This window comes from Equus caballus, chromosome 4, assembly GCF_041296265.1.
Source record: "Equus caballus isolate H_3958 breed thoroughbred chromosome 4, TB-T2T, whole genome shotgun sequence".
NCBI classification, from domain to species: Eukaryota; Metazoa; Chordata; class Mammalia; order Perissodactyla; family Equidae; genus Equus; species Equus caballus.
The window spans coordinates 89689310-89698594 of NC_091687.1; the positions used below are offsets into that span (position 1 = coordinate 89689310).

The following is a 9285-nucleotide window of genomic DNA, read 5'->3' on the forward strand; positions in this document are numbered from 1 at the left end:
AGAAAGTTTTAAAAGGAAATGTAAAACTACGTGGCTATGCTATCAACAGTATTTATATAATTATCAACACTAATTCTTGATTGAACCAAAAATCGTGCTGTCATCAAGCTGTGAGGGTCAATGTAGTAGTACACATATGTGTGTTGGTGTCAGAGCTAAACCCTCATTTCCCATAATACACCAAGTAAAAAAGTAAAGTCAAAATGAAAAACTAGCAATAGGAGCATTTTAAATGGAGGGAAATGTCAGAACAGATAAATGGGCTGACAGTGGCTCCTTGTGGGAGGGCAGAGGACAGCCCTTTGTCATTGTAGGACTCAGTGATGTCCGACTTGTTAGTCTTTGGACATGTATGACACTGAGAGAAATAACGTGAATGTAAAGAACAACCAGCCAAATGCCCATCAAACCAATGAATGGATAAACAAAACGTGGTCTACTCAAACAAAGGAATTTGACTCAGCCACAAAAGGGAATGAAGTACAGATATGTGCTACAACATGGGTAGACCTTAAACACACGTGCCAAGTGAAAGAAGCCGGTCACAAAAGGCCACACATTGTGTGATCCTGTTTGTATGAATGTCCAGAACAGGCAAATCCATAGAGAGCAGATGAGTGGTTCCAGGGAGATGGGGAACGAGGCGGGCCTACGTAATGGCTGCAGGGTGATGAAAATGTTCTGGAATTAGTGGAGATTGCTGCACAATGTCAGGAATGTACTAAAAGCCACTGAAGTGCATACTTTAAAATGGTTAAAATGGTGAATTTTATGTTATGTGAATTTTACCTCAATAAAAAACTGTAAAGAACACAACATAATGGATTCTGTCTATACAGTATTCAATCCCTATTTTATTTTTTGGCTAAATGAATATTTCAAATATTACAGTATTAATTCTTCAGTAAACTTAACAGCTTGCTTTCTTGTCATGTGACACTTTCATTTCAAAGTTGAGACATGCAGAAAAGAATGAATTCAGAGTTCTGGGAAGCAATGTGTTGTGAGTGAGGTTACACTGTGTTTTGCTCCTTTTTCTCCAATTACACTTCATTTCTACCTCCTTTGGCATCCCCTCCTTCTGCAACATCTTTCACTGTCTGTTTGTTTTCAGTAGTCAATTTCTGAAAATCAGGAGAGTCATTATAGCTACAAAGAAGAGCTGAACCCCTCAGGGTCAAGCTAAGCAGCAAACCTCAGTTGCTAAGATTCGAGGGCTCACGTGCGCATTATTTTCAGTTTAAGTTTGTTTCTGTCATTATTTTCATTTTTTATGGCTTATTTGGGTTTTTTAGTAGGTCGCCAAGATGATTTTTAAAATCTTGTCTTGTTTATGACTTTTTAGGATCTATTCAAATCTTAGCTGCTTATTATTTTCTCCTAAGTCAACTGATTTTCTCATTTATACACCATATTTTAAAAATTCAACCAAGAGGGTATATGCAGAAGTAGGAAGCCCGTTCTCCTTTAAGCAACATCACTCTCTTTCCTGAAAGATTTTACTTTTATGTAGATTGTTCTTTAAGAGTCACCTGGAAATGTTGCAAAATAATGCAGCTAAATGTTTAAGCAATTGGGAATAGGAAGTTTATTATCCTTTTTCACAATTTTGTTTGCAAAATGCTCACAACTATCAAGTGGTTGTAGTACATTATTAAGTCACTGGAAAATTCTAGCAATATAAATCGATACTAAAGAAAAATCCAGAAAGACTAAGTGAATGGCCAGGATCACATGGCATAGGAATTAAGAAAAAAGGGAATTATTACTTTTAGTTGAATAGTTTGGATATAAATAGTTACAAGAAAATTAAGTACTTCCATATTATATAAATAAAAATCAATTTGTATCAACTTGTAATGCAAAATAACCATTTTTGAATCTGGTAATATTTGATACAGTTATTAAGAAATGAAAATCAAAAAAGTTTTAGTTTATTAAAACATTATTCCTTTTTAGTAAGGTATACTTGACTTTTTTAAAGTATTTTTGACTTGTTAGGGTCTTATCATTTTTTATTTGTTGCCACTCCCACCTCCCCATCAGTAATTTCACATAATGGACATTTTCAGTTGCTAACATAATGGTTATTTTTCCAAATAATTATAAACAAGACTCCTCATTAAAAGACTTTGTTAATATCCCTTTATTATCTATGGATAAATCTCCAAAATTTTAGGAAACATATATGTATTTCTTCTCTCTTTCTATACACACACACACACACACACACACACACACACACAGAGTTATGGAGCTTGATATCATTAGGCTATTAAAAACATGACACCAATCCTGGAATAGAAAAAGGACATTAGTGGAAAACTAGTGAGATGTAAGACAAGTCTGAAATTTACTCAAGAGTGACGTACCAATGCTGGTTTCTTAGCATTGACAAATGCACCATGGTTATATGATATTAACAATGGAAGAAACTGGGTGAGGGAGAGAACTTTCTGTACTATCTATCTTGGCAACTTTTCTGTAAATCTAAAGTTATTCCAAAGAAAGTTTATCTAAAAAAATAAGGTACCATAAGCAGAAAGTTTGAGTCTAGATACGGGTACTATGAACTGTATTAATTATCTATTGCTGCATAAGAAAGAACCCCAAAATTTTGTGGCTTAAAACAACAAACATTTATTATGTCACAACTTCTGTGGGCCAGGAGTCTGGGCACATTGTAACTGGGTCTTCTGGCTCGGGGTCTCTCACAGGCTGCAATCAAGGTGTTGGCTGGAACTGCAGGCATCTCCAGACTCGTTGCAGGAGGATTCATCTTCGAGCTCATGTGGCTCTTGGCAGGCCTCAGGTCCCAGTCCCAGTGAGCTGTTGCCTTAAGACCTCAGTTCCTTGACATGTGGGCCTCTCCACTGGGCAGTTCCTAATATGGCAGGTGGTTTTCCTTAGAAAGAGAGAGAGAGAAAGCGAGCGAGCAAACACAAGCACGACTTAATCACAGTCTATTGTAATCTCATCTAGGAAGTGACATCCCATCACTTTTGCCGTGTTCTGTCCCTAAGAGGCAAGTCACTGGGTCCAGCCCACACTCAAGGGGAGGAAATCACACAGGGCATGAATGCAGTAGGTGGGGATCAATGCGGGCCATTTCAGAGACTGCCTACCAAATGAGCACGCCCAACATTATTACATCTACCACTATGAAGAGAACACGACTGATGAAGAGCGTAGGCACCAGAATCAGCGAGATCTGGGTTTGCGCTCTTGCATAAACACTTGATAGTTACATGACCTCGGACAAATTATTTAATTCTTCTCAGTTTGTTTTCTCATCTACAAAATGGGAATGATGATGATAATAATACTTCATACGACTATTTTGAAATGAAATAATTCATGTAAAGTGCTTAGCAAGTAGCTAGCACAAAATAAGGCTCAGCATTAGCTGCTATCATCATCATCATCCACTTATTATCTGATTTAGAATTCAAATCTAATACTGACAGGCTGTGAAATCACAGGCAAGTTCCTTAACTTTTCTGTGCTTCTATTTCCCATCCATAACATGGGAGATATACTACCCACCTCACAGGGCTGTCTGGAGGGCCGGGCGGTAATCGTGTGGTTGGCACTCAGTAGCTGTAAATTATTATTTTTAATGGCTTCAGTCTGCTTAGCATACATTTATTACCTTTTTAAGTTGGGGCACGTCTGTTTTTGTGTCTTCAGCTGAAAAGACACATGACTCCCTAACTCATTAAACATATCCAATTTCTAATTATTTATGCATATAGACTAAAGAAAACACATGAATAATCCATAATGGAAGATACATCAAAATCATATTTAAAGTTTTAGAGAGGGATATATGCTCTTTGAAGCAAATTTATGTTCTTCTATTTAACTTAGGTCACTGTTGTAAGTAGTTTTCATCCCCCATGCATGTGGCAAATGAAAATGTAGAGAAACTATGAATTGGCTGAAAAATGGAAGCAGTAGCGCAGAAGGAAAGTTTGCCACAGACATCTACACAGAGGATATTGTATATGTGTGTTGTTATGTGTAAGAATTGAATGTACGTACAGTCATGTGCCGCATAATGACGTTTCAGTCAACGACAGACCACATAGACCAAGGGGGTCCCATAAGATTGGCACCATACAGTCTAGGTGTGCAGTAGGCTAGGTTTGGCTAAGTACACACTACGATGTTCACACAACGACCAAATCGCCTAGTAACATATTTCTCAGAATGTATCCCCGTGGTTAAGCGACGCATGACTGTCACAGCATGTGCTGCTGTTATCTCCTGCCCCTCCTAAATCATGGATCTTACGGGCCCGCAGAGAAGACTGGTGAGTAAGCAAGTAATCACAGGGCAATAAGAAAGCCTTATAAGGTTCTTAAGGAGGACAGAGAAGAAAGCTACATCCGTGCTCAAGGTCTTAACGTTGAAGATAAGCACACAATTGAGTCAGGGTTGAAGAATTAGCTGGAGCTCCCAGGCTGAGAAGGAGGAAGAGGAGAAGGAGCGGGAAGACCTGGACAGAGGAAGCAGTAAACATGGAGGTTTGGAAATGTGAAGGTACCTGGAGGGTCAGCAGCAGCAGGAGGCCCTGAGAAGGGGTGGCTGGGGACGGGGGGGGGGGGGGGGGGGGGGGGGTATAGACAGGGGAGAGGATTTGAAGGATGGAGAAGGAAGAAAGTCACATGTGTGTTTTAGAAAGATAACTGGTGGCAACATAAACAGTGGACTGAAGGGGAGCAGTGGGGCAAGAAAGCCACTTAGGAGGCTAATGAGAGTACAGAGAAAGGGGTGGATTTTAGCGAGTTGAGAAAGAGCAGCAACCAGACCTGGTGAGTGTGGATGTGGCGGGGGTGGCGGGGGTGGCGGGGTGGGGACGGCAGGAAACGTCATCTGATTGCGGGGGGGGGGGGGGGGCGGGGGGGGTCAGCTTTAACCATAGGGCAGAGCAGAGAGAACTGGTTTCCTGAAAAGACAACAACCATGGCTTTGGCTTATTAAATTGAGACAGATCTAAAATGGCAGGTTCAACTATCCAGGAGCCACTGAAAATCTGGAAATACTGAGTTCTGGAAAAATATCTGCGGCTAGAACTCTAGTTCTGGGGAAATCAGCACATGGTGGGTGTATTTGGAACCGGGGGATGTAAGTAAGATTAGTCAGGGAAAACAGCAGGCGAGAACGCAAAAGACGGAGTTTTGGGGAAATAACCAGAGGACAGAAAACGACGAAGGGAAATGATCTCATCTGATTTGCGTGGTGGACACAATGTTTTAGCTACAAATTCTGAGTCTTAGCCCTGAGGGGAAAGGGCATCCCAGACAAATCAGAGGTAGGAGCATCAAAGGCAGAGGTGGGTGTGGGAGGGAGGTGGGTGTGAGAGGGCGGGAAAGGTGGAGCTGAGCTGCGTTCAGCAGGGTAGGTATCAGTTGACTGTGAGGCCATCTAGCTTCTCTAGATCCAAGAGAAAACAGAAGCACAAGGCCTGGCACTCCCCCAGGTGCCCCTCCTGTTCTCCAGGATGCCGCAGGGAGACAGCCGGTGTTGGCAGCAGGCTGACCTTTGCTGAATTGGTACCTGGGGGCAGAAGAGCATAATGCCCCTGGGAGGTGCAGTGGCTGAGACAGCTCACTCTTAAGCCTTTTCTCCCCTTTGCTTGGACCTAGAAAACTCCGTTGTTCTCAGTCTACCAACTTCCCTCCCATAGTAAGAAAGTATAATTTAGGAAAACAGTTCCAGTACAACCTGTGGCTTTCTTCACCTTGCTTTCTAAACTGAACTGAAACATATTCACTAAGTTTCGTCCCAGACACAGAAACCTCGTCATCTGTACCATTTTTCCTCATGTGCCTTATTAGGCTGAACTTCTAGCCAGCTTGAGCCTGGCGCTGCCTTTTAAGAAAATGACCAGGTGGGAGTGTCCACGGATGCGGTCACGCAGCATCTCACTGCCAACACAAGCGACTCCCTCTCTGCTCCTTTCACGTGGTTCAAGGCAGTCGTGGGTTTCACCCATTTTTTTTCTAGGTATCTTGCATCAAAACAAAAATCCCCACAAATTCTGTGGAACTTCTCTAAAATATAACCATTAGTAATATGTTAATAGTTAACCATTTATTAGCATAACATATGTAATTCAAGGCAATGAAAAACTTAAAAACTGAAAGAAGAAAAACCACCTTGGTATTTCCACTTTGTATTTCTGTTTTCTCGTCTCTTATTCACAGCCCCAAAGGTCACCGATATATCTTCTCCTGTTCATCGGCTGCACGGTGCTCTTCCCCCATCATTATAACCGATTTCAGATGGTGCTAGAAAATTATATTGACTCTGAACACCAAAAGAAATCAGTCATCCTCTAAGGGGTCACAGGAGGACTTGTGGGTTGGGAGGGCCCGAAGATGAACAAATCCCCCACATATTCAGCCCTTTCACCCAAGCACGATGAAGTCTGTATTACAGAAAAAGCACCCCAGAAAGTTTATTACACAAACGAGTATAAAGTACTAATAATGAGACATCCCACACAATTAACTTGTTATTTATAATAGGCTGTTGGAATGGCTCAGCTACAACATCAGGCAACTTCTCACAACCGTCTGGTCTCTGCTTTCAAATTCTTCAGGGCTGTCCCATTCGCTCCTTTTGCCGCTGGTAGCGCAGCTGGTCTCCCCCAAGAACACTGATTTCAAATGGTGCTAGACAATCACTATTTAAATCTAAACCACCATATGAAACCAGCTTCCTGAAGAAGCTTTATGATCTGTTTGTTTTTTCTCTTTGAGGATGCTCTCTTAGCGTCAACTCAAGACAACCTAGAAAGGAAAAAGTTGAAACCTGGTTATGAGCTATTTACTTTGTGGTCTAAATAGAGCTTTAGCAAATCGCATACATATATGTACTGACGTCACCAAATCTGGTGTTGGGGGACAAGCCTGGGACTCAATTCCTGAGCTTCCCAGACAAAGGTTCAGTTTTATCATTTAGAGGGAAGGGCACATGTGAACCCATTTACTCCCAGTGGGAAGTCACGGGAAACCCTGACTCAGGTGAAGAGGCAGAGCTCATCCTGGGGTCAAAGGACCCAGGTGCACGCTAACTAGGAGGTGGTGTGAACCTCACAATATACATATAAATGGCACAAAGTAAGCAGGTGCTCTGGGAGAAGCTGAGGGAAACCCTTTCCCACACCTAGTGCTTTCACTTGGGAGATAATTTTGTTTGATTCTAAAGAGTACTATGACTTCAGGGCCCAAAGAGGACAGCTCATTGGAAATAGTTCAGAGGTAAGTAATACATTGAAGCTAATGAGATTCTAATTTTTTTTTTCCAGAATGGAATTCCTTAGATGCATCTATGAGTTAAGGATTTTTGTTAGCTTTACTTAAGATTCTCCTCTCCCACCTCCAAAAGTAAGGCTTTGTACTCTCAGCTCTCCTTAACAAATCATTTTTGGCCACAGTCTTTCCTCCTCCCACTATGGTTCTCGATATCATTTTCTTAGGAAGTCTACTGTCATTCCCTTTAGTGTCCCAGGGATCCAAGAAGATACTTGATGTAACTAGGGCCACTTAACTAAAGAGATGTGCGTTCTTTTTTATAACTGTTATGAAAACTTTCAGACTTACATTAAATTTGAATGACAAAAAAATGAATTCCTAAATTCATACCGCCTGCATTCAACAATTACTCATTTTGCCATTTTTTGCTTTAGCTATGTTATCTCTATGTAAGGTACATGTATTTTTTGCTGAATCATTTGAAAGTAAATTGACAACCATTCCAACACTCTGCTCCTAACTTCTTGAGCATGTCTAAAAAAATGAGGTGACCCCCCCAAAAATGAGGCCATTCTTCATACAGTTATAATATCTTTATCATTCCTAAGAAAATGAGCAATTCCCTTAGTATCATCTAATATCCAGTCCGTATTTAACTTTTCCTACTTTCTCCAAAAAAGTCTTTTATAATTTTTGTTTGTTTTCAAACCCAGATTCCATCCAGGTTCACTCACTAAGATTCTTTAGTCTTTTTTAACTTAAAACACTCTCCCATCTTTTTTGGGTTTTATCATGATAGCGTCACCTGGTGAAAAGTAGGTTCTAATCCTGGCTGTACCATTCACTTAGTCTGTTCTCTTGGCTGAAATCAATTAACTGAACTTTAGTTTCTCTTTTGACTTTCCTCATTTACAATGCTTACGGGAAGAACCTCTAATTACAAAGTGCCTGTGGCTGATGATTTCAAATGGGCTCAGCAGGATGCTAACAAGCCAGGAGGGGCAGGGTGTTTCACTTGAATGTTCTTACTCCTTATAGCCTTGACTCTTCCTTATAGCGCTTATCTCTTCATAGGAGATCCCAACACAAACTCATCATTCATAATGGAGAAGCATCCACTGCACACGCCTACTACTACCAGACTAGTTTTTTCATCTCTGAAAAAAGGGAACAGAACACTACGGTCTAGAGAGATGTGTCACAAGCACTTCATCCAAGATGCAACAGCTCATAGACTGCAAAGAAAGGCACATACTTTGTGAAGCAACTGGCAATTAAATATTTCAACTGGATAGTCAATTCAAGCATTTTAACTTGAAAGACTGCCAAGATAGAAGAATCACTGGAACTCTCAAATAGCGATTTCACTAACTTTGTGATTGATTTAGGGTCCACGGCATCCTTCTGTATATGCTATTCTAATTCGTAATATCAGTAACTGAACTTGTCAGATGCAGCCAGATTATTCTCATCAGTTAAAAAATCTGAAATCCAGAACAAAAGGTCCGTTTATTTTTTACTAATGACTAGTCATACCTTTTGCCTACTGCCACTTAGAAGTTTTTTCCAAATGATTTTGACACTTCGGTTATGGGGAAAATTTTCCTAAAAAACAGATTTCTTCCTTTTACTTATGTCTGATAAAAGCATATATATCTCATACATCAAATATATGCCACACCCGTATAGGTACATCCACACACACATGTATCCATACTATAGACACAACCACACTGTTTTGCTCCCTTAGCAGAAACAAATAGATATGGTAAGTTTTCTGTATTATCGTTTGAGTACGCTTTCTACAGAATTCAGGAGAAGAACAAAGATGGATATATTCTTTTGCATCTATGTCTCTTCATGTGAGCCCAGTTTGACAGGCCATTTTCAGCAGATAAAGCATAATAAACACAGAGATCAGTCAAAACTTCCCTTCAGATTTTAAGCCCCTTGGGGGGAAAGTGAGTTACTTAGTTGAGCTTGGGCTTCTGTTTTCACGTAATCTTCTAAAGCAAGAGGC

The 9285-nt window shown here is 40.5% G+C and overlaps 2 non-coding genes across 2 annotated transcripts; both read right to left on the reverse strand.

Annotated features, from left to right (window-relative positions):
* Positions 1-6276: 6276 nt before the first annotated feature.
* MIR29A (microRNA mir-29a) lies at positions 6277-6341 on the reverse strand. Its single transcript, NR_032824.1, has one exon. It is a non-coding gene; the product is annotated as a microRNA mir-29a (primary transcript).
* Positions 6342-6655: 314 nt separating this feature from the next.
* Positions 6656-6736, reverse strand: MIR29B (microRNA mir-29b). The gene has a single exon (NR_032825.1). It is a non-coding gene; the product is annotated as a microRNA mir-29b (primary transcript).
* Positions 6737-9285: the final 2549 nt, after the last annotated feature.